At 36.3% G+C, this 27,835-nt stretch overlaps 1 long non-coding RNA gene across 4 annotated transcripts in view; it reads right to left on the bottom strand.

Annotated features, from left to right (window-relative positions):
* Nucleotides 1–1,822: 1,822 nt before the first annotated feature.
* The window catches only part of LOC146763679 (uncharacterized), a 131,926-nt gene continuing 105,913 nt past the window's right edge, over nucleotides 1,823–27,835 (bottom strand). For 2 of the 4 annotated variants that reach the window (XR_014951236.1, XR_014951237.1), the window contains exon 5: nucleotides 1,823–25,507. This is a non-coding gene — a long non-coding RNA (uncharacterized LOC146763679). The remainder of the gene's footprint in view (nucleotides 25,508–27,835) is intronic. The other 2 variants (XR_014951238.1, XR_014951239.1) reach the window with 2 other exon arrangements.

Below are 27,835 nucleotides of genomic sequence, written 5' to 3'. Positions count from 1 at the left end.
TGATTGATTGATTGATTATGTGACTGAGAAAGAAAGGTAATGATACAAATGGATATACCAAATACTATCTTCTGACAAAATTTAGCAAGGCAAATACTCTGTGAATGCCCTTTGGATAGATTCACAAGTTCAGAAGTGGAACTCTGTGGGACAGAGACAAATAAAAAACAAACACCAAGTCTAGAGCCAAAAGAGTCAGTTCTACCTTTTGCCTGAAACATCTCAGAGGTGACTGCTTGTAAGTCCAATGTATTAAAAAGTTCTCCAGTTCAAAATGGTTGATAATAAATTCATGCTGTCAGTAACATGACATTTTCTGCTGTGGTAACACAGCTTATTTCCCATGCTTAACATACCTGAGTCTTCAGGTAAGAAAAATAAGTGGCACATAAAAGAAATTATGGCTAGTAAAATCTCTTGTTGTCCCATCATAACTCTACTGAGTACCTCAAAAATGAGGAAAAACAAGTAAACAAAACCAACTGAGAGTATGAAATTTTAGACATTATTGTGACCTGTAAAATTGGACCATCATAGGGAATGCCTTACACTTACAGGCTTTATTTTTTCCATAATTTCAGTTCAAATTCTCATTTGCTTCACACTTGAAGCTATGGGAGTGAATTGTCATAAAAGCCATATTGACCTTCAGTGAGAAATCCAAGGGATCATACATACAAAACAGGCTAACATGTTTAATAGGATCACAACCTATTGCATCATTTGTGAATTACCAGCTGTTAAGAAGCAATTGTCTAGCAAAGAGAAATGTATGCCTTTATAGGCATACAATCTGCTGCAATCATGTAGCAGACTCAGAAAACCAAAAAGGCACCAACTGTTTTATTGTCTTCTAAAACAATGCCAGTGTTTATTTAACAGTTATTGATGTACCAAAAAGAGAAGAGAACAAGACAATAGAAAAATCCCATCCAAATTATAACTGAAAAGAAATGAAAAAACAGACAGCTATTTAATTATGTCACTGATTTTCAGAAACAGTGGAGAGACGAAATAGCTGCCAAATTTTCACAAACCAGCTAAGCATCTTGGGCATACAATGGGGGCTAATGTTCTTTGAAAACCTGGCCAGTGGCTTCATTATGGAAACAGTCCTGTTATAAGCATGTTTGTAAATATGGTCCATAATAACAAAGTTAAGATTGCAGTTCATAATCAAGTTCCACTTTGGGCTGCCAAGAACTTTAATTTCTCATGAAAGGATCTTTTTGACATAATAGTAAAATATCAGAATAGGCCAATTTAGAGCCCACCGTCAAGACCGCAATTAATTCAGCTCAAACCTGCAAGTTTTTGGCAGGGTTTATCTGGTCAGTCTGAGGAAGTGCTGGATCATTTTTCTTGAAGGATTTCTCCCTTCTTGTTCTATCTTAGTATCATAGGTCTATGTCCTATGACATGATATGCAGGCCTGATAGTGGCTTGAAAGCCCTTGCTAATTTATTTCTGGGGTTGGAACATATTTGCATTTTGTTCACCCAACATCTATACAATAGGATGAAGAATTCAACATTCAAAGTCCTTCAGGAACAATAAAAATAATACAAGAATAAAGCTGTTATAAATACTTAAAATTTTGAAGGCATTGGCTACCATGTATGCTCTGACATGTTTTGGTTTTGTTCCCTTCTTTTTGTACCTGAATGTTGTCCTACTTGGGTAGACACTCAAATGGGTAAAGATGATAGCACATTTAAAAAGCTATACATAGCCTTGTTCCTTCAATAAGTGTTCACATATCAGCTTCAATAAGTGTTCACATGTCAAATTCTTTGACAGCTCCTTTGAAGTCATTCAGTGTAGGTTCAGCCTTGAAAAATGACACCTTTTCTGTCAAGGTTCCTTACAGCCAATGGATTTCTACTGCTTTTGATTTGAGAAAACAAATTGCATCTTCTCTATAAGGGATGATTCTACTCTATCTGAATCCATAAAAAATACTGAGAAATTATTCAATGAAAATCTCAAATTAAAATAACAATATTTTGCTCTAAAAATTTATGAAATGCTCCAAGAACATTGGACTCTTATCAAATCTGCCATTAGTTGGATGATAAAAACTGCTTATGGGTCACGAAGATAATGCTTCAGATAAAGGCATAAGAGAAGGTAGATGACAAGAGTGCAATCATGATTAGAAAAATAAAGTAAAACCCTAAGATGCTCGCAGAAAATTAAAATAGATAGGCTTCTTGAAGGACTAAGAGATTTTTATAATGTGGGTTTACCACAGACATTTCCACATTTGGCCTTTTAGAAGACTGTGAGTTCTCTGGTCTTTATTTTTATCATCAACATGCACACACACACACACACACATACACACAAATTATTAGATCTGAATGTGTTAGCCTCGAGGGAAAGTGATAACTGAAAGCTAAGCTGGAAAAGAAGGCAGATTTGACTGAACCTGTTTTAGATAAAGTAAGGTATTCAGTACTTTGCCCATTAAACTGTCCACAAAAAAATAACATTGGCTTCAGCTATAATACTTTCGAATCATTAGCTGGAAGACCAATGTCAACAAAGGAAGATAAATATGTAGGCTAAGCTTGCAGTGTTATTTAGTCAGTATTAGCAATTTAGCACAGCGGTGTGCTGCCTGGCAGGCTCCTTTTATGTTTGTGGCATGGTATTGTCACTTCAGGAACATAACTTAAGAGTGAACCAAAACAAAAGAAACCCAGCATTTTCAATAAAAATGTACATTTTAAATATAATTGACAATACTCTAGAGATATACTTGCAAAACATGTTCTGGGCATATTTGTGCTGAGGCATGGAAAGGAATTTAACAAATATTTTCATAACTGGCACCAAAAGGTGTTTAGTAATCTGATTTTCTTTCTTTCGCCATTTTTTTCTAATCAAACCTTATAATCAACTAATCAACTAATAGAGTTGACACAGAATGTTATTCATGCCAGGGGCATGTGTGTGGAAATGGTTTCTAAAAATGAAACCAAATACCTCTTAGAGTGCAGCATACTTAGGGTCTCCCTTCTACCCTTTACATGAAGTCCTTCTCCTTAAAATATCTCAGTACAGGACTGAGAAGAGAGAAGACACAATCCAATGCATTGCTTTAATGTATGTATGATCATTTAAAAATAGGAAAAACCTGTCAAAAATTCATCTAATTTGAATATTTTTTTTTGTTTAAAAAGGAGTTGTTGGAGTTTTTTCCAGAAATTCTAAAAACACACAAACCCCAAACTCAGAATACATAAATCACATAAAAATAGTAAATCATCAAATTTCTTCCTCCAAAGGAAAAAAAACCTCACTTGGCTAACCAGCTTTCAATCAGTTTCCTTATTCTTTTGTCAGTATCTTTGCAGAATTCTTTTTTAGTAATTTTATTTTATTATTTGCTCCACATCGATCTCTGTGAATATTTCTTAACATAACTAAATGTCTATTTCTTGATTAACAACCAAATCTTACTACAGTCAGTTTCTAGGTCTTCCTAACAGAAAATATTACATCTCTTCCCAAGCTGACTCTAATACAAGGAAGGTTACTAAACTGACCCAATTAAAGTGAGGAGAACTGCAAGTTGCGACGGCTGTTACTGCCATCCGTGAGAGCTGGGATCAAGAATGATGGGTTGCAGGCCATAGTACTGATAATCCTTGTAAAAAGCAGAATCCCATCCTGGATTATCTTGAATTGGCCTACCTAAAGGTTTTGTGATGCAAATTGGAGGCTCTGGGCACAGTAAAACCTTCGGGATATATGACATTCTTCTGTCTGGTGGTGCCTGGAAGGCTCTCAGCTGTTATGTTTGAGCCTCATTAATCAGCCCTGTGTTGTATATCTCTGTCTGATGTGAAGCTGCCATGCCTTGTCACCAATTACAGGCTTTGCAAAGACCCATCTCATTATAGTACTTATATTACTTGTTCCTGAAGGTGATATTTGGTGTGCCACATCCTCAGCTTGCCAGTAGGAAAACTGTCCTTGAAGTGAAGACATGTCATTCATGACACAAAAAAAAAAAGCAGTAAAATATCTTATTAAATGCTTCTTGAAATATTAATCATAACACTGTGTAAAACCAGGTACATAAAATTGAAACAAAGAAAGAGAGGTTTCTGAGCAGTCCAACAAAACTGGTTATCTCCTCAGTAAATCCAGGACTGGGCAAGGGTTTGGTGGGGCACCAATTGGAATAGGAATGTAGTTCTTTACTTTGGTGTGGTTTCATCATTAAAGAAAAAGTCCCAAATGTTACTCCCCCCAAAACCTCTTCTGCATTCACCAGAATTTAGAAAAAATGCAACATTTCTCCTGCAGACATTGCACATGTCCTCATTTGTGTTGCTAATTCTAAAGCCAATGTCAGTCAGAAATACCTGCAGTACATTCAAAGAGCTGAAGTGATGTAACAATACAGCCTCTTTCTTGTTACATTTATACCTTCCATGAGACAATTGACATCCCAAGTGACATGAGCAAACCCTAATATTTGACATGAACATACAATGAATATACAAACAATTAATTTATTTTTTTGCAATATAGTATAATTTATGCTGTTGGTGCATTTTTGCCATTAGTACTGATTTTTCTCAGTTTACTAGCAGGCTTTATTTGAGAGTCCTGATCTGTAAGTACTACCTCTTCTGGCTGCATAGGCTCTCTCCAACTCTGTAAAATCCACACATAAAAATGATATATAAGGACAACCCAAAATTTGCAAATTTAATGCAAAGTATTGTTAAAACTCCCCAGCATTTTATTCTCTATATAAAATATGGTAAAAACACAGTGATGATTATCATGATAGAGAGAGACATTTAAGCACTTTACATTTAAAGAAAATATAGTAATATATATAAGCTTTTAAGAAAAGAGAAATTAATATTTATTTTTTGCTACACTCTGTCCTGATGGCAGTTGAATTTAGACATCAAATGAGGGGGAGACTTTTTCTTTGCATGCCAATCTTTTACCATTTTGAAAGCAGTAGTATTTGCTCTTAAGCAAAGAATAAGTCCCTACCCAACTTTCAGAAGCTATTTCAAAAAAAATAGACAGGATAAAGAAAGTGTCAGTTTAAATATAAAAAAAGGCAAAAGTGTCCTGACCTTGACTATTTTTCTCTTTTCAGTATGTGTACATATATTAATGGGAAATGGAAGAGAAAACAATTATGTTCCTTTGTAAAGAAAAGAAAAAAATTCCATTAAGTCATAAAAAACCTAAAACACTTAATAGCAACATAAATCTCTCTGTCTAGATGGCAATTTCCAACCCACAGTATTGTGACAGAGGAAATACAAGTTCATCCTCTGGAAGGAATTGCAGACTGCATTATTGTAAGACTTTTGCATCAAAAGTGCTTTTCACCATGATGTCTAAACAGTTTTGGAACTAAAGGCTGTTTCATCTCAAAGCCAAAATTCTGTATCAAAATGTTTCCAAAAAAGCCCAAACTTTATCTGCAATTTACAGGTTAATTAAGAAGAAAAACCCCAAAAAAACAAAACCAAAAACAGCCCCCCAACCAACTAAACAAAAAACCCCAAACCACCACCATCACCACCACCAAAAAAAAAAAAAACTAACAAAAACCAAACCAACAAAAAAAAAGTAAAGAAAAAAATACAACAAAAAACCCTCAAGAAACCAACCCTCCTCTCCCCCCCAGAAAAAAAACCCCAAACCCATGACTTCACAATATAATACTGAGCAACACTAAGGAGTAATGAATCATCATTTTCTGTAGGTAACAAAGTGGAAACTTCTGCACAGAGACTTTCTTCAGCTTTCCAGGTGTTTAAGTATAAGGTATGATATTTTAAAAATGTTTCTTCTACTCCATATTGACAGCAGTCCTGCTATTCTGCAAAATGAGTCTTTACATAACTGACAAATCATCTAAGGATACATATTATACACATACTGCTATGACATTTTAATGCCTTTCCAAAGAAATACAGCAAAACTATTAAGATATCTATTTTTCCCCAACCAGATGCTCCTTTCCTTCTCACACTGATAAAGAGAGTAGCAGGAAATTGCAGACTTCTGAAGAAGTGAAGATGAGAAGACTTTGGACAGTAAAAAAACACAAGACTCTGGAAAGTGCTGAGGGCACTGGTAAATATATATCAGAGAGATACTGAATGAGATATTTTTCTCACTTTCATGTTTCATTCAGGGTACCAGAACATTCAAAAGTCAATTAAAACTTTTCCATGCACTAAATGCATGTACATAATGTATAGTTTTCTTCTACAGAGAGGCTTTTTTGTTTTATAATATATATGTAGCAGTCTATTTGCATGAATATGTGTTTTGCCTAATCAATATGCCACAAGCTAAAAGTAAGTGGTAGGGAAAATACTTAACACTAGGAATCTGATGAGATAAATCACTACTGAATGTATCTTTTCCATCAGCTTTTTCCATTATCATAAAAACAACCTCAGGGTTATAATTTTGAATCAGAAGTGAGAAGCATCCAATATCTAAGGACTAAACCAATACTTGCAGTTAAAAGAGCTGAGAAGTCAGTGGAACATTAGTGTTGCTATTTTATGAATAAATCAGTGTTTTCCACACCTTTTGAGTCTGAAACTATGGTAAGCTCAGCACTAAGCAATTTTTTTTCTGAAACGCACAAGTGCAGAAGCAGCACAATTGAAGCCTCTTTCTTTAAATCCAAGGACATAAGCTCTGCTCCCAGATAACAAGCCAAATCAGGACAGACCTCTTCCCTTGGGAACGTCAAACAGGCAGAGGTATGATGACAATGGCAGAATCTGCTGCTTCTGAGATAACTGGTAACATGGAAGAGGTAACAGATAAAACCAAGCCAATGTTTTACATTAGGGTTAAAGACATGGTATGGTTTCTTGGAGGTTTCCTGGCCTGTGCAGATTAATTCTTCATACATGCCTACTGCCAACATTGACCATGACTTCTGACCTGTTGTCATGATCCAGTTACTGAGGTTCTTAGAAATGCCCCTGCCCAAATTAAGGTGCAAACAAGACCAATAGTATGGGTTTTATTTGATGGTAAATATGAGAGAGACAGAGACAGAGATAAGATAGGTGTTGGGGACAGAAAGAGAGTAACAGGGATAGAATAAGGAAGATATCACCACTCCATGGATCCCAGAGATGTTCCATTGTCCCTCTCCAGCTGGTCTTCTTGGTGGTAAAGATTCCCCTGAAAAGATCAGATGGGTTTTCCTACCTCAGGCCAGGTAAGAAAATCCAGGCACCTCACTGGGAGGGGAGAGTTTGCCACTGTTTCTTACAATAGGCTTCACATTTTTTGCATCACATGCAAAAGGTGCAAGGCCTCAGGAAAGATTCTGGGGGGCACTTTGGGGGGCCTTTGACATCCCCTCAGCTGCCCCTCATGGGAATGTCCCATGGATGTGACATTCCCTGTGCTGGGGGTTCCATAACCAGTTTGTGTAAGGAAGGATGGGTTCACTACCCCTGAGTAGAGGTTACAACACGCCCAAACTTCCTCCCCCTACCTCACTTGGGGGGGAAATCTGTGGAAAGCTGCTCCTAGCAAAAGGGTCTGGGGGTACAGCCTCCCCCACTCCAAAGCAAGCCAGAGATGATTCTTAGCAGGGCTACTGGGTTGGCTCACATTCTTTTCCATTTTTACTTGTTTGAAGTGATTGAAGAATGAGTTTTTCCTTTATCTAATCTCAGCAGTTTGACTTTCAGTCCAAAGTCCCAAATAGGTATCTTCAGGGAGGCTTCTTTGGTTGTTGCTTCATTATACAGTTTTTGTTTAAATGAGCAAGACTTTATATCAATGTTTGAGGCATGAAGTATTTCAGTCTCTGACACCTGTACTTTGAATTGGAGAAAAGCATCATCTACATCTTCAGGTTAAAATTTTAAACAATCCCAGTACAAACATCATGTAAGTTCTGTGTCCAACAAATATTTAGGAATATATTTAATTCCAAAAGATCTGTTTCACTGACGTCAGAAGGAGTGGTGCGACTTTTGCTTTCTTGTGGCAAAGGTTTATGGTTCCAATCAAGGTTCATGAATGTAAAGTAGGGTATTATACATACAGCACAAACAAATATCCCTTTAATAAGCCCTTCCCAACACTGACTACAATAATGATTTTCTTACTTAAAATACATTTTTCATTACTTTACAAATAATGCACAATAATCAGAAGCACTGTGATCATAGGTATTTTGGGCTGCAGTGGAGCTGTTCTGACAGCTATGACTACTTATCTTCATGGATTACTTGAATATATTTCCAGGAATTTATGGCTATATAAATATTGGTATATCCACTACACATCACATAGTCCTGAACAATGCTTCTTGTCAAATTTTGGAAAACTGTGATGAGAGGAAAAGCCATAACAGAAAATTTAATGCAGCAAGCTTTGTGGAAGAATTTTGGTGTGCTCTTCCATTTAAGACCAGTACTTTCAGAGCATTCTAGAGAAGAATGAAGCATTGAGTACTGGGAAATAAAATGATGAAAAAGTTCTTTCCAGTGGTGTCTCTCATGCCGAGACTTTAAAAAGAATGAAAATAACTGTCAAGAAAGTAGGTGGGTAATTGTTAAGGTTCTTGTGATATTTTAAATATTCTTAGGTTTGTGGTTGCAAGTGAAACATTCTCTCTGCACTTGACTGGCAAACTAAAGCAACTCACCTTTAGAAATGTTCCTCCTCTGAAAGCTTAAAAGGAATGTGTAGAGCTGGGTTTTTTTAATCATAAATGAAGTTGAGTTTTATTTTTACATTAATTTATTGAAATTTTGTTCCACACTTGAGTGTTTTTTTTTTTTGTTCAAAAGAGGAGAGACTATGGCATCTTAAAAATCCTAAATTAACAGCAAGAAACTCTAGGCGACTTTACGACAAAATAAATAATTTCTTGCCAGCAAGAAATGTCCAGTAATTTTAGTGTAGGAGTTAGAAACTCTTTGAAGGCATGTCACAGATATAACTGACAATTTCATATTTTCAGAGAAATATCCAAGGTACGTAATTGTCACTTCAATTTCCCCAGGAGAAAACTAATTTAGTACATCACAACTTTACAAATACTAGGATATGTCTTGCTAAAACTGAAAATTTAATTAGGTTTCTTAACTGCAGTAGGATTTACTTCCTATGATGCAGAAAAAGGCAATATCTACTGAAGCCCATCTACCAATAGCTATCAGAACCCTGTATGACTCATCCACACTGTTGGCATGTAAGTAGAGTAACTGAGAAATCTGACAGCACCATTGCAGCAAAATGCTGGAGAAACTGAGATAGCATTTTGGACACAGGGTAGGCAAGGTTCATTGACCTCATTACAGTTCATCACACCCATCCCCTGGCACATTAAATGTTTAGAACCAGGGCTGAAATGTCAGAGGAGGTTTTTAAACTCCTCTGTGTGTAACTCATATCAGAGCTTCACTGTTCTGATAGTTACATACCTTCTGCCACCAAAATGAATTCTATATTTGCACCTATGTACAGATATACTAAAATTTTCTTTGGTTTCAATACAAGCTACTCAGCCTCCTGACCTATGCACTCATATCTATGAAGACTACTCATATCTTCCTCCCAGATTCCCTGGCAATGCAGTGACCTCATTTCCTGTGATACATTTAATGGAATTATGTCATTCTAAAAGTTAGTACATTCCAGACTCCTTTCAACCCACAAAGGCTAGCCTTAAACACTAATAGCTTTTATGCATTTCCAAACAGCCTTCCTGAAAGGGACTCTGCAGTTCTGGCTCCTCAGTCCCAAGGACATTCACCAAATTTCCAGGGCCTCCCAGATCCCAGGTTTTTCAGTCACTTATCAGGTTGGCCTGTGTGAAAACACAGAGGTTAGTGAGCCTAAGAAACACATTTATTTTCAAAACCATCACATGGTTCTTACTCCTCTTTCCAATTTTAAAAGGGAATATTATGGAATGTCAATTTAGGAATTTTTTTTCCTTAAATTCAAAGTGAAACTTTTTAAACATAAAATAATAATGAATTTTTCTGACATTGAAACACAGCATTCCCTCAAACACTAAAAAAAATATATACAAATCTTTAGTTTAAACTACACGTTCTGCTAGACAAGAACCTAAACTAAAAGAGGTATTCTGACATGATGAATGGACTATATCCTCTTTTGAGAAACCACTAAATACATAACTGGCACTGCAAAGAAGTAGTATTTTTCTCTCGTCATGTACACAGGGACCTTTCTAGTAACTTAAAATTCCTTTAAGGCCTATTAAATTTCTCTTTATGTTTTGAGCAAATCCATTTTTTTTTGTTTGTTTGTTTGGCTTTATCTATAAATAATGCTAGAAATCAAAGCATTCTGATACTGGAAATAAATTAGGAAAGTTCATCATTTAGACAGTAACTGATAACTTATCCCATGGTCTTTCTGATGTAGTTCTTTTTATCCTTTGATTCCCTATAAGCAATCAATAAGAAAATTACAATTAATTTGCAATTATATCTGGTTACAGAATTAATAGGTTTAGGTTTGGTGAATGCTGAATTTGATTCATTGGGAAAAGTAACAGAAGATGTGTCATAGGTAGTGCTTTAATGAGAAAACCTGTGCTTTCTGCAAAGAGGGAAGTGTCTTGGGGGCTATGTCTTCAGGAGATTGTTGCTGTTGAATAGCTGTTAGATTAAGATGGAGCCTTGCACAGAGGGGAAAGACAACTGGTTCTGCCTTTGTCTCAGAAGAGGAAAACCAGTGAAGAGTATAAGAAATGAATTACCAGTCTTGTCTCTGCCTGGCCCATTAGATGAATGGAATAATTACTTTTTAATTCCACAAGGATCAAGTACTTTTTTAGAACCCTGTGATTCTCAAGGTTGGATAAATCAAGATGTGCAAAAATAGGCTCCACACTGAAAAGCAAACAATAATGTTTAATACTGACCATGGAAAACTCTGCTTTGATCATCCCCATCTCCTGGAGAAATTAATTCTCTAATGAAATTCAATGCTTTTCTACTAGAAATTTCAAGTTATTCATCTGGAAGAAGTTAGACACCCAATTTCCTAAAGGGAACGTGTTTTGGTGGCTCCCAAACGAGCAGAGAGTCAGGCAAGAAACGTTAGTCAGACCCTGAAGGAAACAGAAATATGCTTTTAGCACTTAGACATATGAGTCTCACTGATCATCCAATTACATAGCAGGGCAGCTTGCTTACAGCTTGCACCTTCTGAATTTTCCTCAGCGGGACTGATACTCTCAGCAATTGCCTCTTGCAGAGTGTTGCCTACTTTATGTGCTCTTCCATCAGCAGTCATCCAACGGGATATGCAAGCATAAGATATTTTTCAAGACCTAAATGATAAGGCTTAATGTGGCTGATGTCAATTTTTTTGCCTGAGGTTTCCATGATAAAAACCCAGTGGTGAAAAATACATGGTTCAGAGCACAAGACTTAAAAGAAGCAGCTGAGGCACTTGGGCTGTTTAGCCAGGAGAAATGGAGTCTCAAGGGAGACTTAATCCATCTCCACATGTGACAGGAGGTTGTAACCAGGTAGAGGTCAGTCTCTTATCTTGGGGAACAAGTGACAGAACCAGAGAAGAAGGCCCCAGGATATGCCAGAAAAGACATCAGATTTTTTTTTTTCTCTGAAAGGGTAATCAAGCATTGGTATAGGCTGCCCAAGGAGATGCTAAAGTCACTGTCCTCAGAAGTGTTCAACACTTGTGTAAATGTGGCACTATGGTTTAATGGTGAACGCCATGGTGCTGGTGAACTCAATGATTCTCAAAGTCTTTTGCAATTTTAATGATTCTGTGATTCTATGATTCTATGATCTAACATCAGTACCAGGGCTAACCCTCAGTGACTGCACCCTGATGTATCCTGACCAGGTTCTGGATGACTCAAGAGCTGTTCTTTCAGATGTCCCAATGTTGTGGGAGTTCTCAGTCTTACTGTAACAGTAAAGAACACAACAACCTCTTCTAACAAGTAATGAGCTTAAAACATATATGTACCCATGGCTTCTAGACTAATGAAATACTGACAGGAAAGCTGGCTTCAGCTATTTCACAAAATCAGTGTTAAGGAGGAGCACAGAGACTACTTCTAATGCTGGTCAAACTCTAAGCCCAGTCCTGACACTGACTAGACTCAAGTGCCCCACAAAAAAATGCTGAAAAAACCCACCCTAGTGGGTCTTCATTAGCTAAGAAATTCTGAACTACAATTGTGTAAAGGAGAGGAACAAAAGTATGATAGTCTTTCCACATACCCCTCTTTCTCCATAGGCTGACCCAAAAAGAAAAAAATACCATTATATACTTAACAGCATGGGCTTGTATTCATTCCAGGTGGGGTTCTCCTCTTTCCATATGCTTCCACCTAAGCTAGGTACAATGTCCTAACATTGAACATGCAGAACACTGCTTCAGTATGCTCCTAATAAAACAAGATACACAAGACCTTAATCCTCCCAAGTACTCACATATGTATATGCATATTTACATCTACAAACACACACCTCTGAGTCCAAATAGATTTGAAGAGAGTGCACTGAAGACAAGAAATGGTGGATGAATGGCAAATCTTATATACTTGAAGCTGTATTTCACAATGGTGAGACTGATGCTGATGTCTTGACATTTAAAAATATTTCTTCCCCTCTACCATTTTAAAAACTGTTGGTTGGTTTTTCCCACTTGTCATTGTTTCCAGAGATATCTCTACTGCTATATAATGTAATCATTCCAGCTGATGTGTCAAGCTGTTAAATGTATTATTAGTATAAAATGGATAGGACAGTTTGCACTGAAATAGAAGACTTAGGTTTAGGTGTTTTAATTGCTACATACAGGAAAAAAAAATGGAAATGGTTGTTTAATTTAAATAGTCACATTTACTTATCCACTTCCTTAGTTTTGTTCAGAAAGATCTTCAAGTATCCACCAGTTTGTTAGTAATGCTCACAATATGTATCTAAAATCAAAGAAATGTACATTGAATAAAGGCAAATGGAAAAATATGTAACTCCATGTTTCTGATAAAATTTTATTTGAAGCCTAGATTATAAATGCAAATACAAATGGCAGGACATGAAACAGTGACACAAGATTTTTCAATTAATTAATGCAGTAGTGCAAAATTGCAGGAGTGAGTTAAGGCAGATAGTGCGATAAAGAGGTTTCAGACTTGTTCAGTGTAAATGCTTTATAAGGTTCCTTAAGAAGTAGACTCTGGGAGTACTATTTTAGAGTGGTGCCTAGTGATTTAAAGTAACAGAAGTCATGTGGCTAAATCACAAGGCAGCACTCTGAAGGTGCACCTTTAATACCTTGCTTGGCTGACAAGATTGAGTCCACTCTAATCCAGCTGTTTCTGATACCAAGTATTACACTAAATACTGTTCTAATCTAAATGGGATTTGTGTTGTGCTATAAAACCACATCAACTTCTGCAACAAGGCTAGTATTTAATTATTAAAAAAAAAAAAAAATCCCTTCAGGAGATCTTAGAAAATTCTACACCTTGAGTGTTGAATTTCTCAGGTGGTGGATTTGCTCTTGTCTTCTGAAAGTAGAATTCATTCCTGTAAAAAAAAGGGAAAAAAAAAGAAAAAAAAAGAAAATTAAAATAAAACCATGGAGCCATGGAGCTACTTTTTTTTTTTTTTTTTTTTCCTTAATATGCTTTATTCTGGTGTAGTTTTGCCTGTGCAGAATAAAGTAAGTGCTTCACCTATATTTGTTATGTTGATCCAACAGAAGAGATCATTTGATCTTTCTTGTAGAAGATAGGTGCTTTACCAGGAGGCAGCTATGAGGACATATTTGTTTCACCTTAAGAGGAGCATATATGTTGAAGTGGTACTGCTATAGAATAAATTATTCAAAATTAAAGTACTGCATTGTGATACATTCAGATCCCTGAGGAACACTCCTGCTTCGGTGCAAGAGGTACTTCCTGTTTCATATTACAAGCTCAAGTTTGGTGGGGGCTGTAACTGGTTTTTGCCCTCCTCTTCAAATTCTGCACCTGAAAAAGTTACATCTACATAGCTATGCACAAACAGTTTGCAGCTTTATACCCTGCTCCCTGTCCCTTTAGATTTGTGTTCCATTGGCCCTGAATTGCACTGCTTTGGAAATAGCTTAAGGTACACAAAGAAAAGCTGTTCTTATTTCAGAAAGAGAAAGGGCTTAATACAGAAACATGTGCAATTAAAACATTATGTTAATCACACAAGCATCATTTGTTGCACAGTGCAGGAAAAAATGTATCTCCCGTTGTTTAAACATGGCCTTGACCAAACACTGAGCCCTTGCTGCTGTCTATTGAAGCTTTAAAAAGTTTATTCTTCACCTTTCCTCTCACAAATCCTCTGCAAAAATTTCTGCACTTGGAAGTATTGTGTTCTAAAATTTTATTTGACCTAGCCCTCATGTCTACAGTCTCTTATCATCACAAGAAAGCATTGATCATCAAGTTTTCATGATCTAGCATTTTTCTCAGCCATGCTTCCTTTTAATAAATTACCTCAGTTTGGCATCTGAGAAGTTGCATGAAGTGGATGCACATGGGACTAATCACAAAACAAATTTCAAGGAGTAAAGCATGCTGTTATCGATACCTTTCAACCAGGACATCCTTGAGTCTTGAACTAGCAATAGTCAACCACAGCACACTTTCCATTTACTTTTGCAGTCTTTAGTATTTGGTAGCAAATTTGTCTTTGGTAAGCTGCAGGCACCCCTAGGACCAGGTCTATGTGAGATTCTAAGAGTGTATCTAGGAACATCTCACAGAACATAACAGCTTCTCTAGAAGACTCTGATACTTAGGACAGAGAGGCTTTGCTGGTGGAAATAACACATCTACCCAGGCACTGACAACAAAGATTATCAGCCACCAAAAGCAGAAAAGCAGCTGAAGATCTGCAGAACAAATTGCCTTAATAACAAAACCAAAAGCGGCTGTGTAATGCAGTATTCACTGAAGTTCAGAGATAGCAGTATCAATAAGGCAGAATCACTTTCACTCTGTAAAGAAGTCACACACTCTGATCTACACAAAAAATATGATTTGTGTATACAGCAATTGTGGGATGAGATTTTTAATAATTATCAATTCTTATCAAAATATCTAAATAGTGTTATGTTCTATGTATGCTGAACACAGAAATCAGATGCATTTGGGAGGTGGGATGGAGTTGCGGGTCTCATATATGACCTTAAATTTGCAGTTAATGAGTGTGACATACCAAATGGTAAAAAAAAAGCTGCATTATAGTTTCTTTTCTGTAGTCTACGGGTTTATCCTGTGTATGAGGGAGCTGTATTATTTTGGTCCTTCAAAGGGTGGTGTCTCTATAAAACACCAAAACAAAAACTCTGAGGAAGCAGAAATTACATGATAGTAACAAGAACATCTCTTGTTCCTGGTAGGTGTGTAGTCCATCTGTAGATTACCCTGCAGTTGATCGCATGTTCCCTTTTCTATTAAGGAAGCTTGTTGCCCTGATTTTTAAAAGTGTTATGTTTTCTTTCATAGTTCTTTTGAAAGTTTTTATGTTCTCATAAAAATTCTTTAACCTTCTGATGTTTACAGATTTCTACTGGAGTTCTCACACACTGTTCATGCAAATAATTATTATTTTGCATTCTTCTTTGTTGGAGGAGAGAATTGATGGATTGTTGGTTTGACCAGTGTGGTTGGAGAGGTGGAAAATTCATCCTCCAATCCACTGCCACTTTTGGAATTCTACATATTGCGAGGTCAGAAATAAAACTGGCTCTTTTTCTCTTTTGAACTTACCAAGCTTATGTGTACTAATTTTTGTCCAATAATGACAGAAGCTCTTAGTACAACATATTGGGTGGGTGCTCAGGTTATGAAGGAACCAGAAGTTTGGAGATTGACAAAGGGCACAAGAAAAATTGCACTTATAGGTATGACTCTGAGACCACATTGGCCTGTGAGAACCTCTCATCTTTCCAAGGGCCCCATTAGATTATGTGCAGACTTCCTGGGCAAGACTGTATAGAAATTCCCTTTCATTACCCCTCCAGAAAAGAGGATATTTTTAACCTTAGTCATTGTAGAGAGTCAGTTTACAGTAAGGACACATAAATAGCTGTATTGGCAGAGTGAAGCTAGGCAGCAACAAGAGGAAGACTATTGTTGTCTTGTGTGTTGCCAGCAGAATGGGCTACACCAGTCTTTTGCAGCTTTTCCAATCCTTTGACATCAAATTCTCACTTGACTTCATCCTTAGAATCAGCTATACAACAAATATATTTGAATGATATCCCATCAGGTTTCATTTATGGTATATGCAAACAAATCCAGCAAAAACTGAAGGTTAGGCTAGTGTGTGTTTATAAGAATATACATTGCAGCTGATACAGAGAGCTATCAACTCACACAGGAGCAGGTCCCAGGAGCAGAAATACAGTAAAGATTGAAAAAAAAAGCCAAAACAATTTAAAATATACCATTTTCCTCTGACAATAATCATATCCAAGGAGGTTTCTTATCCACTTCCAAGCACCCAGAAATCTCTTGGTTTGGTCAGGTGCTGAGCGATGGGGGTCTTTAGAGCTCAGCAGGAGTTAACCCTGAAGGGAGTCCTGCTGGCCTGGAACAGGGAGATAAATGCTGATTGAATAAGGCATGGTTAATAAGACTTTTGTCTTCACTCCTCATTGTGGAATGGTTGGTTTTGTTATAAAATTAATTAGCATACATGTGGAAGTACTTTGTGGAAGCAGCTTAATCTCAAGCAAATGTGAAAATAAGCCTGTATTTTTTTCTAGAGTCTGATTTACATTAATTATCTTCTACTTTAAAAAACCTCACAAACTCTTTTTTTAAATCATTGTTTCTTTGTGGAAAAATGAAGAACAGAACACATCTGTAAAACACTGTACATACAAATTTCTAGCATTTCCAGCAAAGAAGTATTCTCCAAAGGCAGAAAGGCTTGGCTCTAAGTAAAAAATGCTACTTCACAACTAGCTAAAGTCAAAGACCTCAGTTTCCTCAGTTTATACCTAGCTACCCAAATTACTAGCTTTATTCTCAAAAAATTATGACCTTTTGAGAACCAGACTTAATTTCAGGAACCTATATGTGGATTTAGGTGCCTAAACATCGCCACATTCTGTTACTTTTTTTTTTTTTTTTTACTTAATTAACTACAGCATTGATCATTTACCCATACAAAAGTTATCAGGACAGTTTGTGATCTCAGAAAAAGACTGTTTCACAAAGATTTAACCAGCAATAATGTAGCAACTTCAGACTGCAAATATCCACAATGAAAGCATATGGGTTTTCAGGATGTATGTCTGTGTTTAAATTCTGCTTTGGCCATGGGCCTTTGCCAGATCTCAGTCCTTTAGTCATCCTGCAAGGGATGAAATGCACCCTCGCTCTCTTCTCAGACATGCACTGGAGCTTTTTTACACAGCAGTTTGACCCAGTGGTGGGGATGACCTGCTTCTCTGCCTGGCATGGAATAGGAGCTCAGTGGCAGCACATGGATGGATCTGGGAGTTTGCACTTAGTCCCAGCTGTAGAGACCCACTTGCACGCAACTAGGATCCACCCTATCCCTCATACTTTTAAAGAAAGCTCTCATCCCTCCTGAAGAAATTAAAAAAAGAAGGTGAACTGTCTACCTAAGTCAGTATTATCTCATGGAATATGTTCCCATAGGATGATCACTGAGTAAACCTCCCACATCGTTCTACCTTGAGAAATTTCAGGCACTGCCTGGCAGCAGCAGAATATTATAAATTCATAAACTTGCCTGATGCTTCTGTTTTCATCTCTGCTATAAAGAAGAGGTAGGAGTGTTCCACAGGACTTCTGTCAGTACCCCTCTGCCTCTCCAACAGCTAGGGATAGGCAAATAGAGTGAAGATACAGTTGTGGATCTAAACATTACCTCTCCCTCCTAGTGTGAAGAGACACAAAGACAAGATTCCTTTCCCTCAGGTATCTCTAACCAGAGTGTATATCTGACTCCTTCATGTTAGAGGAAAAAAGTTCCTTTTGTTTCATGACTGCTACCTGTTTCTCTCTTGAGTTGGACGTCACCAGTTAAGGAGGAAGGCATACATTGGCAGGCTTGCCTTGCAAGAAGAGAAGTGCTAAGAAATGAGATGTGAAGCAAACAGACAGCTCTGGTGAGGAAGATGGACTTAGCCTTACAAATTTGTGACAATGTGCACCTGGATGTCCAGGGATCATCACAGCTATCTCTGCCTCTGGGTCCCAGCAGGGACACAGGCTATTGGCTCCTCTGCAGTCTGGTAGGTAAAGCAGACTGGTTTGGCCAGTGATAGTGTCACAAAATAGTCATGCATCTCTTTTGTTTTTAACAAATTCCTAAACTGTGCTGTAGAAGGAGGTCAGAACAAGCTTCCAGATCGCTAAAGTTAAAAACCCCCAGACATAAAACAAGTACTATTTGCCTCTCTCCAGATCCTGTAGGAAGACTTGCCATAGCACAAAACCTTCAGATTTTCACAGAAGACACCCTTGTTAATAGTCACTGGGACACATATTTTACAACAAGACCATGTTTGGCTCAGCCTTATTGAATCTGCAAATTTACTTTGTTTGAGATAGTAATGCTGTTACTTCTGCTAGAAAAAAAAAAAAAAATCAAACCAGAAACTAGCACATGACATGAATAAGATTTCTCTCTCAAAAATGGAGAAAATATTTTGTAAAATCTTTTCTTCCTCTCCCTGGGTTGCTTTATTCAAATATAAAATCCAGTTCTTCCTTTGACTTAATTACCTAAAATATTCTATTTGTAACTGGAGCTTAGTGTCTATCCTTGTAATTTCAACTAAGGAAATGTCTATATTTTCCTCATTCATATTTTACCAGTCCTGAGTACAGAACCAACACTCTTACCCATTTCTATCAAAACCCGAGCTGTTAATGGATGTTCATGTCTATTTCATTTAAAGCACTACTGTGTTTAAACACCTAGATTACTGAATGTAAAAATAGCTGGCAATCTCAGAAGTGAACATTTTACTTGTAATATGGCTGATTTTATCATGCACCACAAATTTTTTTTACTCATTATTTATTAATATTTTATATAGCTCATAAAATATGAAGGTTGAGGTCAATAATTGCTGACAAATAAAAGAACAATGAAAAGGACAAGCAAGGGCATTATAGAAAGCATTATCCACTATAAAAAACCTCCTAGATTTTCTTTGCACACATTGAAATATAGTAACCACTTAAAAGGCCCAAGTAAAGGAAAAAGAAAACTTATTTTTTAATAATCAACATAGTTTCCAGTTTCATGTATACTCACATGTGCTTCAGAAAGCATCTGGATTTTTATTGCCATCCGTTTTTACTTATCAGTTTCATTCTGTAGCCTCTATCTTTACTTTGCTGCTGGGGAGCCTCATCTCCTCTGAGCAGACTGGTGAGCAGAAGACAGTTTTCCACTTGGCTCACAGCCCCACACTATGCATTGTCAACATGACTGTGTTTAATAATAATTCCTGCTGATTCTGTTGTGGAAAAACTTACTCTTCATAAGCTGACTAGCTTGTGGTGCCAGTGCATGTGTGTATAATTTTTTTTCTCTCATTTTTACAGACTTGGGCCATGGTTTACAAAAGACTGCTTGAGCATGTGCTAAAAGCTAAACATACTCATTCCCACCTTTATTTAGCAAAGCACTTAAGCATGTATTGAATCTGGCTGGCTTCAAAAGGCCAGGCAGATTCAATATGCATGCTGAAGTGCTTGTTGATTCAGTCTTAGCTCTCAGGACTAAATTCTAGCTCAGACACTCTCTCAAACCTACCTACATCTCCCTCTCCAATGGCAAGATTTATGCCTTTCACAACAATAGATTTACCAATTTAGAAGTTATCACATTTCCCATACATTGTGTATTTCAGAAAACTGTACCAAATATATGATCAGAACTACCTCTCCAGAGCAGTGAGTGATCCACATAATCTGCATTTCTGTGTCATTTCATAATACAGCAGGGGAGAGAAAAGAAAACCTATTAAATGAGTCCATAATTGTTATGCAAAGGATACCAACAGTTCCATTTCAATTCCATCCCAGTTTTCCTCTGATAGATACACTCTCCCTAAATAACAAAGGTGTTTCCATCTTCAATAAAAAGAAAGGAACAAAACCCATATTTCTATATATACTGTGGTGTTTAACACATACCTTTTAAAGAACTGTATCTTATTGAAATATTAAAATACAATATACACAATTTCTTCAAAATCTTCATCAGCTCTTAATAAAAATAAACAAATACAAATCCTTCTGGGGTTTAGAAGGAGGAGTCAGAAGTGGGAATTGTGTCAACTCATGAGAACTATTTAGGGTAGTTGTCAAACTTAAACTGCAACAAATGTTTTCAAATTACATTCTCCCTCTGTGTCCAGAAGAAGGCTTATTTCAAGCAAACAACAAAACTGGACTGTGCTACATTTCCCTAGTTCATAAATCTTAGCATAATTTTAGAATGCCAACATATTAAGAAGGATTTTCAAAAACTGCTGTCATTGTAGCTGAAGCTGTCAGGGCATGCAGTGAAAACGTATAATTTATTTTTATTCTAGGAAATATGATTTTGTAAAGAGCAATAGGCAGTAAATCAGCAACGTTATCTAGTAATATCTTTTTCTAAAAATGCTGATTTACAGACACACACCTTACCAAACTATTTCTCTATGATATTTACATTTGTTTAGACTGTTACATGTCTTTTGTAGACATTAGGTACATGGGTTTATTGTTGAAACACCTGAGCAAGTAACACTGCTGTCTCACACCATTCCCTGGCTACTACTTGCATGGGTATCAAATACCAGCTTAAATCTGCACAGGAACACCAAGTACCATGCAATCATGGCAGAATCTATACCTCCGTAAAGGTTTCTATGTTCTCTATAAAACTCAAGAGAATAAAAAGGGCAGGTTGCAATTTCAATGAATCAGTTGGAAAGCTTTCTCTCTCAAAAAAAAAAAAAAATTAAAAAAACAAGATAAAGTAACTTAAATATTGTTCCTTTATTTTGTTTCAACCCATCTTCCTGAGCTTGCTGTTTGGCTGTTCTCTTAGGATGGTTGGAAATATTGCCACAAGCCTGGGCATCCTGGTTGCAGAGGAAGACAGGAAGAGCTATCACATAACACATGGAAACCTTCCCTACCACCACCCTTCTTGGTATATGTGTTGGTGCTTTGCAAAAAGACACAATCTGAAGGTGGCCTGAATTAAATCTATCAGGCATCAGTTTTTCTGATGTACATATTGTACAATATGCAAAATAGTGTGTTGTCTTCTTTTGGAGCACTTCAGTCTACCCGTGCAATTTCAGAAATTCGATCCTGGTTTTCAGGAAACAAATCCCCTAATTTTGGTTATTTCATCAGCTTCCTACAAAATTTCAGTGCTTGTCAGCTGGGCAGGTCAGTGAGAAAAACTTTACTGGTATAGAGATAGTGGAAAAAATAAATACAGCAGTGATACTTTTGCATGCATGTGTAATTAGGTGCATGCAGCTGATAATAAGATGGTCCTGCCACTAAAGAGCTATCTGTAAAACATTTACATATATCAAACCAATTAATTGTTAATATGCTTCCATACTATTTCCCTGAAAGGATTATTTACTTCCCTTCCCCATAAATAGGAGTGACCTAATGAAAGCTAAGCTTGCGACCCTATGCTTTCTAGGTTTAGAAATATAATCTACCTTCCCCCTGCTAAATCATACATCACAATGTCAAATGATCTGCAGATATTTCTCTCAGGAATCTGGAAGACTACTTAGGGTGAGCTTCACCATAAAGAATACAGTTGCTAAAACAGCTTTTGTAGACACTGGAGACATGATCATTCTCACACAGATGCAGTGATTTGTGGCTGCAATTTGAAGCCATATATCTCTCAGAAGCTAATTCAGATGTTGTTATTTATTGCAAGTATGATTATTAATGATATCTTAGCAACTGTTGGAAGTGACTGGTTTCACCTCAGGAAGTACAATATTTTAGATCAATGTTTACAGAGCTAAGGAGAAATCAGTTTCTGTAGAAAATCAGTTTTTCATTTGATTTCCCCCACTTCTAACTGTAAGGTCTGTATCATCATTACTTACAGATATTTGCCTCATACTTTATAAAATGGTTGTCATTATGAATAAAGAAAAAAACCCTGTCAGTTTTATTTATTTTGAAAGATGTTTTTTACCAGGAAAAGAAAAAAAGAAGAGGGTTTTTTAAATGCCTCTGAAAAGGAGAGAAAAAATAGTATTGTATACAAATGCATATACATAAATAAGTAATTATGTGTGTAGAATAGAAGGCCAAATTCTCAAATCACTTGTATTTTTTGATAAGGGAAGTGAAAATACTTCTTTTTCAATTAAAAGTCCTGCTGATCTGCAGAAGCACTTGCAGAAATTCAAACCTTGCAAAATCACTTACATATTTCACAGTACTCTTACTTCCAATGGCTTATACCATTGTATTTTATGCATCAAAAATCAGCAGTTGCCTATTTCATTATATTCTGTCAAGTTGTTGCTGAATCTACATTTAATATGAGATCTTGTGTCTTGGTGTCTGAAGGAAAAAATGAGTGCAATAAAGAAAACCAGATGACGTCATTCTAATTTTGATCCCATTTGAACTCTGAGCTTCAAAGAGTGACTATAGCATAGCCTTTATTGGAGATGTGTTCTGATTAGAAGAGATTGTGAAAAATTCATGGGAGTTCAGATGAATCCTAAAAAATGAAGAATAGTAAGTGGATCAGCCTCTTTAGCTCTTGCCTGAAGTCATCTTGTTTGCAGCTCATCCTGGTCCAGGAATTTGCCCTGTGTAGGTAGTGGGAATTCCTCTCAAGGACAGCAAACACGACTTCTGAACATGAGCTTCTTTAAATTTATTGAAAGTAAAGTGATAAAACAAGAAAAGGTGTGATAATGGTAGATTTTTCAAGAGAGGTAAAAAACCAAAGAATTTTACAGACTACACAATATATGCCCTTTTACAGGTATTAAAAGAATAATTGAAATATTATGCCTTACAATTATCTAATAACTAACAGTTAGCAACAAATAATTAGATATTAGTGTATCTAAAACATATAGTATTATAATATTTAAAATTATCCTGATTGCTTTAGTAGACCTTTCACGATCAATGTCAAATAGCAATACTAGAACAAAGAGAAAAAAAAAGAAATATAGTGTTCACTGTCCAGAGCTATGTCAGTCCCATCTGTACATAAATATATTGAAAAACAATATAAAAAACAATATGAAAAACAAAATGTATTACATATTTTCCTCACAATAGTTAACAGCAACTTACTTTGTGCTTTTCTTTAAGGATGAGTGCATATGAATAATTTCATTTCAGCCTGTCAGTGTTTTGTAACTACTTCCTGTAATAAAATATCTAAATATACTAAAAATACAATACTATTGATTATTTCATTTGGTCTATTAGGCAACAATAAACTGAATTATATTAGTCTAAATTGATAGCAATGACACCAGAAACTACAGAATCTGGTTTAGGGTCTACTGTAGTTTAGATGTGTAAGTATCTGACTTTTTCTTAAAATAAAAAAAAAACCAACTGAATTTGGATTTATGGTATTCTCAAACATCTTGTTTTCATGCTCATGGGTTTTTAAAAACTTGCACAAATGATCAAAGCTAGCTCGCAAATATATATTTGTATAAATGTGCAGGCAGGCAGTATCACAGAAATTCACATGCATTTATTCCTATATCATATATATGATGACAAAAAATTGCTAATCAACCCATCCTCCTGTTCTGCAAAAAGGTGCAATACTTTGTGGTCAGTTATGGTGTTTGTGGTTATTAAGAATACGGTAAACATTAGCAATTTTTACCAATAAAGTATTCATGGGGTGAGGCTTTCTTCTACAGACATCATGGCTGAAAATTTTTCCATTAAAAATGGGGAAAAAACCAAAAGCTCTTCACAGACACATCTCAAACATAAAAGGCAGCAGATTTGTCAAAACATTTGTTTTGAATTATTTATTTGACTGTGATATTTCATAGCTTAATTCTTCAGTGTAATTTGAGAATTATGTGAGAATTAGCCAAAATATCAAAGATTTTGCTTGCTAGCATTTTAATCTTTGCATATATATATTGTGCTTAGACATACATTTCTGTCTTGATATTTTGCACAAAGTACACAGACCTGCAAACTAGTAGAAAAAAACCTCTGTAAAAATGCTCAAATATCTTAAATTACAGTGAATGGTGGCTAAAAAGGATACTTGATTCATAAGATGACAGAAAATTTTGAACACTCACTGGAGTTTTCCATGGTAGGAAATGATAATTTTTGACAAAAATTAATGACACATGACTCAAAAACCCACCTTGATCCAACTGCTTACATTGCAAAGGAATCTTTTAGCATTCTTCCTACCTTGCCATTATGCCAAGATATTACCAGATTTATGAAGAAAAACAGAACTTTACAGCTTCTGTCCTTAGACAGTCACAGAGGATAAGGTTAGTGCATAATTTACATGTTTTTGTTGTTGTTTTATTGTTTGTTTTGATTTGGAGTTTTTGTTTGGTTTTTTGAGGAAAAGTACTGTAATGTACCTGAGTACCTAAGCCAAATATTCCCAAGGGTCTCTGTAAAGAATTTGGGGCTGAGTAACAAGAAAGCCTTCAGGACTGACTATCCCAGTATGACTGAATAGATAAGTCTTGAAGGAATGCAATGAGCTTGCATATCTAGACAATGAAAACAGCATCAGATAAAACAAGTGAATATCAAGACTGAAACAGCTGCAAGAATTTGCAAAGGGATGCCAAAAGCATACCAGAAAATGTCAAGTATAACAAGCTCTGGTTACAGAGATTAGGGTGATAAATATGTGATGATGAGCACTGTGCTAGAACTTGCCCTCCTAGAAGCAGCTTTTCAAGCCACAATAAAAGAAATACCTCAAAAAAAAAAAAAAAAAGTGCTCAATGTCTGAAGAAAATCTTGGAGTCATAATGTAAATGGAGGATATTTGGTAAATAAAACCATTGCTGAAACATTCCTCTGGAATATCTCGGTCATTGGTGTTTTATCAGAGCTTGGGCAAATTGTTCTGCTCTTTAGAAAGGAGAACAAATGCACAGCAATTTTCAAGATATCATAATGGAGGGTTTGAAGAAAATAATCATGGTAAACATTTGAAAATGCTTTCCTCAAAAGTATGAAAAAGTATTTTGGAAGTTCAGGTTCTTATGTGCAGCTAATAGTAAGTTTGTGTGCATGGTACTTACATAGCAGTAACTCATAATGTATCAGGTGCTGGCTCTGAAATATCGAGTGAAGTTAATTCTCTCCAATGGAAAACTCACGTGGTAGTGGGGAGCACTGCAATCTGAGGGGCTGTTCATCATCTCCCTGGAGTCACTGAAATGAGTAAAAAGAGAAAGGGTCAGGAGCTCCTGAGCTCGAAACCCATTAAAATTACAGGAGCAGAGAGAAAATTGCAAATCTTTAGACAATTTTGTAGAAGGCTTCTCATCAGAGTATCTGTGGCAGCTCTTAGTTATGGGATATCCTGGAGAGTCATTAGCATCAACACTGCATTCTTTGCCCTTTGTTCAGAGTTTCAATATTGAACAGGGAAGGTCCTTCCCTCCAAACCATGGGAGCAGAAGTTGCTGTGGTGTGAAATAATATTCTTCCTGGTTTCCATCTCTTGAGCTGGACTGAAGCTGTGGGGAAGCCTTGTGAGGCTGTGCAGGAATGTAAATTTGGAGGGATTAATGCACACTCTGCCTTTCTCATAAAACTCTTGCAGGAGCTGACCAGCACATCATTCTTAAAAAGCCACTCTGATAGAGAGATCTTTCTGTTTCATATTTTCCACTTAATTTGTAGTGCTTATGGCCCCTGATGTGTCTTTGGTTAGTACAAACCATTGCCTTATCTCTTGAGGAGAAAGTTAGCTCATGCTTCATTTCAAAACTGCCATATAATGGTCAGTCTCAGCATGCAATTTTTGTTTAACTTGTACACTTGGTACTGAGATCACCACATGGAAACATTGATTCCCAGGCATCCATGTCATGTAGTCTGCTGTTATATGGTTATCTGTAAAATAATTACAGACTTCCTGTTAGCAGTGCACACTCCCAGTTAAGTATCTGATCATATATTCCACTGATTTGTAAAACAACACAAGCATGAGATGTAAATACATATATGCCCACTCTCTGTTTAAAGAGATTATTTATACTGAAGATGGATGCACATCAAGACAGCACCATATTTGATACTACATGATTAAGTTTCCTAGCATAAGCAGCAACTGTAGATTTGATCTAATAAATATTTTTCATCACCAAATAATTGATGTTTTTGTAGCTAGCCCTACTGAATTCAGAGCCGGCTGTGGGGAAATGCAAATGAATTTCAAATGTGGCCAAATAGGTGAGTAAGCAAAACTCATTCATTTTGAATTGCCATGGGTTATAGAAAATGAAACACTGTCACAGGTCAGCTGCTCCTAAATTGCTAAATGCAATTTAATTTAATTCAACTGGTCTTATGCCTTTAGACCTAAAGTAGTGGATATAAAAGGAAATGGAACTTACGTCTTTCCAAGCCTTCCAGCCTTTGGATAAATTCTTAATGTAAGTACTTGTGGTCCATTTTAGGAAACTTACAGGATAAAATCTCCATGAATCTTAGCTGGAAAACTTAGGTTCAGGAGACATATGTGGGAGGTTGGTACTGTTGCTGCTGTATTCATGGATAGATAGTGCACATCATCTTAAAGAAGAACTGGTAGAGACTTAAGTTTGGTGCATGGTGCACCAAACTTGACACAGCAGTCGTGCAAAGAGGGAGAGTTATTTTCTGCTGATATATGCAAAAATCCCAAGTTTATTCTTCCAATGAAAACAATATAAATATTGGGGTAAGAAGATTTTAGATGAATTATGCAGCTTAGTCACCATCTAATTTGCATCACCCAGCTTATTGAAATTTAATTTTCTTTCCTGCAGTTGTTTTACATGCTTAACTAAGTAGGTCCAAATTCACCGTGATGCAGTAGAAGAAAACGTGATGTAAAAAAATCCCAAAACAATAGAACTTTGACACAGTAAGAAATAATAAATTAAAGAAGGCTCTGCATTCTTTCAAGGAATAACTGCTTTCACCTCTTTGGTGTTCAAGTTTTGAAAACTTAGATTCCTCAAGAGATCAGCAAATAAAAGAATACAGTGGATGGCAAGGAAGCCTTTGTTTGATCTCCTTACACACCATTCCTTGATTTGGTCTGGATAACTTCAGAGAAGCTTATATTAATTTACTTCCACCACAGGGTCTTTCATAGGGTATGGTCTGTCTCATTCTGACAATTTATTTTCCATGGCCTATTACATTTCCTTGTGGAATCATTGATGAAAGTTGTGAAACAATCGTATGGCTGCAAGAGTCTATCCATATTTTCTCTTCTTCTCTGAATATTTAAAATAAAATGAAGAAAAACATACCATAGCATAATTAATCAAAAAAATGAAATAAAATAATTATAATCTGGGAACTTTTTCCCCAGTAAAGAGAGAAAGAACACACCAAATAAAATTGAAACTGTCTTTTATTGAGAAATGACACTATTTCTAGATGAGTAGCAAGTAGATGCTGGCAAAAAGAAAACGAGGCTTGTTAATGATGCAATGCTTGAAATCAAAGAACATTAAGTCTAACACACAGCTAAACCCACAA

Source organism: Lonchura striata, chromosome Z, assembly GCF_050655825.1.
Source record: "Lonchura striata isolate lonStrDom1 chromosome Z, ASM5065582v1, whole genome shotgun sequence".
Classification (NCBI taxonomy): Eukaryota; Metazoa; Chordata; class Aves; order Passeriformes; family Estrildidae; genus Lonchura; species Lonchura striata.
Note: the sequence above shows the minus strand (reverse complement) of the source record. Positions and strands in the feature narration are given on the sequence as shown.